Genomic DNA, 9,849 nt, shown 5'->3' on the forward strand with positions numbered 1-9,849 from the left:
AATTATGGAAGATGAACATTTTATACAATAGATAATAGAAACAAGCTTTTAAGTGGAGCCCATTGTACAGTTTCCAACTTGTTTGACTTGTAGAGTCCTAGAAAAACAGAATGACTCAGTTTAGATGTACGAGTGAACGGCTCCACCAATAGTTCAAATGTTTAGAGAAAAAGTTCTGAAGCTGACAACAGATTGGTGCCGCATGTTCTTTGTTTCTTTCTTTCTTCTCCCATTTTTATATATATATATATACACATATAAACATATGTATGTTACACACACATACACTGACAGTCATTAAAAACTTTGAGACCATATTTTTCAACATCATTTTCATTTGAATGAAACTGGATTTTCTTCTTATGAATCATTTGTTTAGCATATTGGCATACAGAAACAAAAATCTAAAGTTTCAAGAATGATTTCAAAATAAAGAATTTCACAAAAGAAAACGGCACCTGCCAAACACAAAGTCACAACAGTCAATACCGAGTATGGCCTCCATCTGCTTGGATGCAGGCAGCAATCCGTCGGCGCATGCTTTGGACCAGGCTTCTGATTGTGGGTTGGGAACAGCCCATACGCCTGGATACATCACTGTAGCTCAAAGCGGCCTCCACCATACCCAGTGCCCGGAGACGTTGTTCATGTGATAGACGCGGCATGATGCTGTTCACTGGACTAACAATGGGGGCCTTTTTTGGGCCTTTATATAGGCCTTCAAACCCATTCTCACATTGTGCAGATACTCACTGAGTACTGCTTGGTGTGTATTTGGTTCACTTTTGCAAAGTGACCAACCCATGTGCAATGAATCATGACAAAATGACAACTCATCATTATGTCAGGCACAGCAAGCAACAACACGACTTGTTTACACGCTGCACGACGCAGTCTGATGTGATCATTTGTGTGTGTAAATGCCAGCTAACTCCAGGCATTATCGGTTTCCGTGAAAATATCTGAGATGTCAGCAGCAGATCCTCTAAGTCCTGGAAGTTGTGAGGTTTGGCCTCCATGGATCAAACTAGTTTGTTCAGCAGATCCCACAGATGCTGGATTGGACTGAGATCTGGGGAACTTGGAGGCCAACTCAGACCCTCAAACTGGTTGCTGTTCTCCTCAAACCATTCCTGAACCATTTCTGCTCTGTGACACAGATCATCATCCTGCTGAAAGAGGCCATAGCCATCAGGGAATGCCGTTTCCATGAAAGGGTGTAGATGGTCTGCAGCAATGCTTAGCTAGGAGGTACGTGTCAAAGTAACGTCCACATGGATGGAGGACCCAAGCTTTCCCAGCAGAACGTTGGTCAAAGCGTCACACTGCTTCCACCAGCTGGTCTTCTTCTACCAGGACCAGACCTTTAACATATGCAGTAAATACTTGTGTACTTTTGTTTCAGGGGGTTTTCATGGCAGACTGTTAGTTGTAATGGACTGTTTGTACGTTGCTGTACTCCTACATTTAGGTTCTGAATACTTCTCTGACTGCTGCTCTAGTTAGCGTTCACTCATTTGTTGGTCAGATTAAACTGAGTCAGCAGATGTTTGGTGGCAGCACACAGCAATCACTGCTCATGCTTTCCAGTTTCAGAAGATATCCGACTGTGGTTCTGATCAGGATGAAGATAAGACTAGAAGTCATCACCAACTCTGGGCAAGAAGCGAGCTACTGCTGGCGCCGTCATCCAGGACGTTACCCTGACACCCACTGATGATTCATATCACATCTAGCATCTCCTCAGACCAGCTCACCTTTAGCTCGCCTTTTACAGCTGAGTCATCATGAGAACTTCACTGAAGTTTGTTCTCCTTGTAATGATCCTAAAGCTTAAAGTAAAGCTGCAGATGTTAGCATTTTACATCGTTCAGTCTCTTCATGTTTGAAAGAAATAGTTTGATATACTGAGGGATATTATGGTAATACAGATGGAAAAATCTACACTTCATCATTACATTTGGTTTATATATATATGGCATTATGTAGTTAGCCTAGTTAGCTTAGCTTAGCACAAAGACTGACAGCAGGTGGAATCAGCTGACCTGGATCCGTACAAACACAACCAAGTGTCTTACCACCATCTGCTCTCTAGTTAAACTGAGAATTGTAAATGCAACATGTTGTAGTTTTGCTGCTTTTCCTCGTGCCTGATGCTAAGCTAAGCTAACTCACTGTTGAATGTCTAGGTTCAAGTTTACCAACAAAATATCTCCAGAAAGTTACACCCGCATGTTCTATAAATGTCAAACTATCACTTTCAGACACAAAAAGCTTAAATGGACATTTAACATATCTTTATAATTCATTGTTTTCAGTGAAGAATCTCTAAAAATAAACTACAGACAGCTGAATGTGGGTGGATGTTTAACCAGACCAAAGCTGCACGTTTCCTTCAGGAGGTGGTGGGGATCAAAATGAAGCTAAAACAGGGTTAATATCAGACTTCTATCCATCAGGAGGCCAGAGACATGACGTAGACGTTAATGTTTGTAACTGTTGGGTGTGTTCATTACATTGACTGTATAAACCGTGGCATCACCCACAGGTTCCTTGAAGCCGTCCTATCTGGGTCTGTCATGGCCTCTGGTGGCCGTGTGTTTGGAAATGAACGTTGTACAGCTCCTGTGTCTGGATGGCTTTTGGAGAGTAGATTGATTCCACCTGGATGAAGATGAGCTCCAGATCCCACCTGGAACTCATGAGGAGTGATTATCCTGGAGCTCCAGACCTCCTCCCAGCCCTGGTCCTCCATACCTCCTGACCCGTTGGATTGGTCCACCAGCACCACGACCCCTCCTCCAAGAAGACCCCAGCGATCACCACACATGAGTATATATCTACCACCAAAAGTCTCAGTCAAGTTTGCTGGTTTGATGTGACCGGTTCTCCTGGTGCCTCTTTATATTCCAGTTTGGTCTGTAGGTTCTGCATCCATTGAGGGGTTTCTACGGAAATTTAGAGCTTCTGCTGGCGGCTGATAATTCAATGAGGAGCCTCCAGTCTTAGTGGAGACTGAAGCTCCTGTTAGCAGTCCGCTAACTTCAGGAAGAAGCTCTTCATAATGTCAGTCTTTGTGTATTTTAGTGGCTATGTCCTGTACCTAGCACTGCTGGTTGTTAATGGTGGCTATATGGAAATTCTGATGTGCACTCAACTAGAAATAAACAAACGGATTCCTCATAAGAGTCAAAATTATCCCAGTTCTTTATTATTGCTCTTCACCTGTAACCTAAACTTGGTCATAAACAAAATAATAAACACAAAGAAAGTGGAGCACAGTTAAACTGTGTCCCTCTGCCTGTTTCTATCCACAACACCTGAACCAAATCATACAATCAGCTAAACACCTGAACCTGGATTTCTTTTTTAGACAAGGAAACACTGTTTTTTGGTGCTGGTAAATGAGGACAACAGGACGGTTAAATGTGTGTCCAGAGGCACCAGTTTAGTTTAATTAGTTCTGTGCACTGCTGGTATTAGTTTCTGTTTCTGGTGGTGTGTACTGCTGCTGTGTTTAAGTTTAGCTGGGGAGTTTAGTTTTGTTTGTTTTAGCTAGGTTAGACACTCTGTTAGCCTTCGTTTGGGTTTATTTCATTCTTTGATTTTGCAGCACTAACTCGTCTTTTTTTTCTTTGTTTGACCACTTTTATGTTGCATTTGCTACTGAGCAATAAACTCCTTTTCCTGAACCAATAACACCTGGTTATTTTGTCACATCCAGCTGAGTCCAGAGGTTGGATCATAACAGGGTCTAAGGCAAACATGGCGCCCACCTGCCTTTCAAAGTAGATACGTCCTAATTACGCATAACTTTAAGTCTTGATATAATTTCAAACATTTCTCCTCCTGTACGTTTGTAATGAACGGCAAAATTAGCAAAAGAGACCAAAATAATTTTTTGTTCTAGGCTGCAAACATAAAGTTGGACATTTTAACATCAATGGGGACACTGTAGTCATAACATAACAGCCTGCTTTATCATCAGTTTCTCTCTAAATGGGACCTTAATTTATAAACTGAACTTCGTGCTGTCCTGAAGGAGCTTTTAAACTAGCAGCTGAGATCATAAATTCAAGAGAAAATGTTTAAGGTGATAAACTGAGGAAGAGGAAGGTTATTTTCTCACTGACTCCTGTCCAATCAGGCTGCTGTTTACAACCAGAGGAGTCGCCCCCTGCTGGCTGTTAGAGAGAATCCAGCTTTAAGACAGTGGATATACACAGTTTCTGTTTTGGATCCGGGCTGCACAGTGGGCTAGTGGTTAGCACTGTCGCCTTGCAGCAAGAAGATCCCAAATCCCGGCCTGGGCCTGGGATCTTTCTGCATGGAGTTTGCATGTTCTCCTGTACATGCGTGGGTTTTCTCCGGGTACTCCGGCTTCCTCCCACAGTCCAAAAACATGCTGAGGTTAATTGGTTACTCTAAATTGTCCGTAGGTGTGAATGTGAGTGTGATTGTGTGTCTGTATATGTAGCCCTGTGACAGACTGGTGACCTGTCCAGGGTGTCCCCTGCCTTCACCCGAGTCAGCTGGGATAGACTCCAGCACCCCCCATGACCCTAGTGAGGATAAAGCGGTGTATAGAGAATGGATGGATGGATGGATGGATCCTCAAGTGGCCATTCAAGAAACCGCAGATTTTGGCGTTCACTGATCAGGCCTAGAAGTTTCCCCTTGGAAAGAAAAAAGCATCAGTTTGAGAACAGGTTCACCGTATTACCCTGCTCACATTGAGCTTTCTTTTTTTTTCTTATTTATCCGTTTATGCCACTTTTTTGTATTATTTTCCCCATCACGGTTTACAGATCAGTGTGTAAACCTCAGCAATGATTGATGGATGTTTGATTGATTCACACGTCTCCTCTCAGTGGAAGTTTAGAGGAAGTTTGATGAGTAAATCTTTTTCCAACTCTTTCTTCTTTTGCTTTCTTTGCAGTATGAATGCATGGCATAAGGCTGAAAGAGAACTCAGTGTTTGTCTGTAGCATCATGTGTTCTGTTTTTAGCAGCAGAAAGGCTAATTAGCTTGGATGACATAACAATGGGAGCTCAGACATTCTCTTTAACTCTTCAGGACTAAATCTCTCTGCTGGTTTCTCACCACTGCTGCTCAGACTCTCACAGCAGAATCAATCAGTGTTCATGCGAACAGCGTGGGATTAATAATTTCTGTGGGCATCTCGCTGACCTCATTGTCTTGTTTTGGTTAAAATTATTTTCGGTTTCAGTCATGTACATTCGTCACAGACATGAACGCCTCCACACTGCCCCGTCATTTGTTTTCTCCTCTGCTCTTTTATTTCTTACATAATGAAGTTCATAACTTCTCTGTGTGATTGATAATTAATTAGCTGAGGAGCTGCATGAATAAATGATCCTCAGCTCCACTCTGTCGTCTGCTATCAAGTCACACTTCACTTCTGGGACATAATTCTGTTATGTAACCGACCATAAAGCTGGGTGGGAACTGGTTCACTGCAGAGCGTTTCGATGGGAATAAGTGGGAACAGAAGAAGAGCTGTTTGGCAAAAGAATATGGAAACAGTTCAAAAAGAGAAATGCTTCCTGTAACTTCCTGCTCAGTTCATGTCCTGAAACTGGAATCAGTAAATATGATTCTATGGAACCTGTAGGATGGAGGGGCAGCGCCACAGTCCAAACTGTAACCGGAATATTCACATTTCTTTTTATTCCACCACTCCGATTTTATTTTTTAATCTCCCCGGCTCATGTCCGGTCTTCCTGGATCTTTCTGCATGGAGTCTCCATGTTCTCCTGCACATGTGTGGCTTTTCTCCAGGTTCTCCAGCTTCCTCCCACAGTCCACAAACATGCTGAGGTTAACTGGTGATTCTACACTGTCTGTAGGTGTGAATGTACACACGTGGACAAAATTGTTGGTACCCCTCAGTTAAAGAAGGAAAAACCCACATTTCTCACTGAAATCACTTGAAACTCACAAAAGTAACAATAAATAAAAATTTATTGAAAATTAAATAATCAAAAACAGCCATTACTTTTGAATTGTTGATTAACATAATTATTTAAAAAAACAAACTAATGAAACAGGCCTGGACAAAAATGATGGTACCTCTATAAAAGATTGAAAACTATTTGACCAGAGTGACATGATTAACTCAGGTGTGTCATTTAATTGACATCACAGGTGTTTCCAAACTCATAATCAGTCAGTCTGCCTATTTAAAGGGAGACAAGTAGTCACCCTGCTGTTTGGTGAAAAGGTGTGTACCACACTGAACATGGACAACAGAAAGCGAAGGAGAGAATTGTCCCAGGACATCCGAAAAAAAATTATAGACAAACATCTTAAAGGTAAAGGCTATAAGACCATCTCTAAACAGCTTGAAGTTCCTGTGACAACAGTGGCTCATATTATTCAGAAGTTCAAGACCCACGGGACAGTAGCCAACCTCCCTGGACGTGGCCGCAAGAGGAAAATTGATGACAAATTGAAGAGACGGATCGTTGGAATTGTATCCAAAGAGCCCAGAGCAACCTCCAAAGAAATTAAAGGTGAACTCCAAGGCCAAGGTACATCAGTGTCAGATCGCACCATTCGTCGTTGTTTGAGCCAAAGTGGACTTCATGGGAGACGACCAAGGAGGACACCACTGCTGAAAAAAACTCATAAAAAAGCCAGACTGGAATTTGCAAAAATGCATGTTGACAAGCCACAAAGCTTCTGGGAGAATGTCCTTTGGACAGATGAGACCAAACTGGAGCTTTTTGGTAAGGCACATCAACTCTATGTTCATAGACTCAAAAACCAAGCATACGAAGAAAAGAACACTGTCCCTACGGTGAAACATGGAGGAGGCTCAGTAATGTTTTGGGGCTGCTTTGCTGCATCTGGCACTGGGTGTCTTGAAAGTGTGCAAGGTACGATGAAATCTGAAGACTATCAAGGCATTCTGGAGAGAAATGTGCTGCCTAGTGTCAGAAAGCTTGGTCTCAGTCGCAGGTCATGGGTCTTCCAACAGGACAACGATCCAAAACACACAGCCAAAAACACCCAAGAATGGCTGAGAGAAAAGCGTTGGACTATTCTAAAGTGGCCTTCTATGAGCCCAGATCTGAATCCCATTGAACATATGTGGAAGGAGCTGAAACATGCCATTTGGAGAAGACACCCATCAAACCTGAGACAACTGGAGCTGTTTGCTCATGAGGAGTGGGCCAAAATACCTGTTGACAGCTGCAGAACGCTCATTGACAAATACAGAAATCGTTTAATTGCAGTGATTGCCTCAAAAGGTTGTGCAACAAAATATTAAGTTATGGGTACCATCATTTTTGTCCAGCCCTATTTCATTAGTTTGTTTTTTTAAATAATTATGTTAATCAACAATTCAAAAGTGATGGCTGATTTTGATTATTTAATTTTCAATAAATTTTTATTTATTGTTACTTTTGTGAGTTTCAAGTGATTTCAGTGAGAATTGTGGGTTTTTCCTTCTTTAACTGAGGGGTACCAACAATTTTGTCCACGTGTGTAGGTGTGATTGTTTGTCTCTCTGTGTAGCCCTGTGACAGACTGTTACCTGTCCAGGTGTCCCCTGTCTTCACCCTCAGTTACCTGGATAGACTCCGCCCCCCCATGACCATGATGAGGATTAAACGGTGAATAGGTAGATGGATGGATGAGGCTTGTACGTCTAAAAATTTAAGGCAGTTGTCTTTAAAGGACTAGTTTGACGCTTTCAGAAATACAGTTACTGACTTTCTTGCAGTGAATTATGTGAGAAGAAAAGTTCCAGTCTGCAATAAATGATTATGAGCATCCAGTTAGCTTAGCTTAACCAAAAGACTGGAAATAGCTTCAACTACATTTACTTTTATTTCTATAAAATTCACAGCATATGTCCCCTTAAAGCACGTTGCATAGTACAGCAAATCCTTAAACATTTTTGTTGTATAATTTCAGAGGCATTGCAATCAAAAAACACAACACGTTCATTTTATGTTTAAGTTACTGTATGAACCAAAGCAGATCTGATGTGGTGGTATGAGAACTGAAGAGCATCTGCTGCCGTCCTGTTGGTGTTCAGATTCCAGCAGCAGCATTTTGAAGCAGCTGCAGATGTTTGATGATTTTATTTAGTCCTGGTTAAAGTAGTCATCACATCACATCCACTGGTTCATGGATATGGAGGGAGTGCTCCTGGAAAAATCTGGCATGCTTCTTTATTACACCAAAGATAAAAAATAAAGTTAAACCGACATCAGAAATGTTGGAGAACTTGATGCAGATCACTCACATGTTTTCTGGAAATGTCAGAAAATATCTGTGTTTTGGGAAACTGTATGTGAAGAACTACAACAGATAATGGGCTGTAAGATCCCTTTAAGCTGCAGCATACTTTATCTTTGTAATTTCTCTGAAGAGAGTGGGAAACAACAGATATTTAGTCAAAATACTGCTAGTGGTACGTAAAAAAGCCATACCGAGAATCTGGGGGGAAAACAGGACCACGAAGAAATGACCAGTGGTTGGAAATTACTGAGAAAATCTACATAATGGAAAAAAATAACTCCATGACTGAGACTAAGGAAGCACAGATGGACAAAAATGGACCAAGTGGACAGAATACAGGACTGGAAATGTGATAGTTGGAGGGGAAAAGGGGAAAATGAGGATGAACAGGACTGAAGGATGATGCTTGGACGCAGTATTTCTCAGATTGTTTGTAAGAGGCTAGAAGAAGGATTTAGTTCCAGCTTTGATGTCGATGCTGAAATCTAGATCCTCATCAATGATTGCACTGAGATTCTTGATCAATCAGTGTAGAACTAGAAAGTGATGACAGATTCTGGCTGGTTTCTGTCTTCTAGCAGTAAATGGAGCTCTAACAGACAGAACTGTGACAAAGAAGCAGTCTAAATGAATGCATCTTTAATCTGCACTAATTATCAGCTTTTTCTCTCATAACCATAAAGTTATGTTGTTTATTACCACTTTAACTTTGCTCAGATTATCACCAAACTCCACAGGCTGCAGAACTGAAGTTCCGCCTTAAAAGCCGCACTGTTTACATAGTTGTAGTAGTTCTGGTCAGGACTTTATTTTCATCATCCTCCAGCTTCTAGTTCAGATCTGGTTTTCTTCTAGCGATGTTTTAGTGTTTCGGTGCTGTCACCAGTTTATCAGAGTCATCGTACTCTTGGCCATGAAGCTGCTTCTCTTTCTGTGCTCCAGTGTGTGGGTCTTTACTCATAAGATGCTGGAGGAGATGTTATCTGAGCTCTTCTGCTGAGTTATTACCAGAAAGCTGTCAGCATTTCTCTGACCTACATTGTGCAGACGGAGCTGTGGGTGTGTAGTTAGAGTAAAGACAGAATGATTCCTGTCCTTCTCTTCTGCTTGACCTCATCTGGATTCATTTAGTTTTATTTTCATTCTACTTTGAATGGCTTTCATTAGCAGGATTAGTTTCAGATCGGACTCAGAGCCAGAATCAGCTCTGATTTGGTTTGGATGCTGATCAAACATTCTCCAGCCTGAGCTGCACATTTTCACGTCTTCTTTTCTTTTTGCTGATTTTTTTTAAAGTAAGAAGTCATGCATGTTTTTCACAACCACATCAGAAACTTCTATAGGTGCAGAGAAGTTTCACACCTTTTAACGAGCTCGTGAAGTTTTCCTCAAAATGAGGTCGAATGAGAAGAACTCACCTTTGCTCAGCCTCAGTTTCCCAACATTAAAGACAAACTAAAAGCTTCTGCAGTTCGTTTCAGAGGGGGCTTCTCAAATATTTTGCATGCAGAGTATTATATTACATAAGAGGCAAACTTATCCCAGTGAGAAGATGTGAAATAAGTCAATCC

The sequence above is a fragment of the Acanthochromis polyacanthus genome, chromosome 16 (assembly GCF_021347895.1).
Source record: "Acanthochromis polyacanthus isolate Apoly-LR-REF ecotype Palm Island chromosome 16, KAUST_Apoly_ChrSc, whole genome shotgun sequence".
Lineage (NCBI taxonomy): Eukaryota > Metazoa > Chordata > Actinopteri > Pomacentridae > Acanthochromis > Acanthochromis polyacanthus.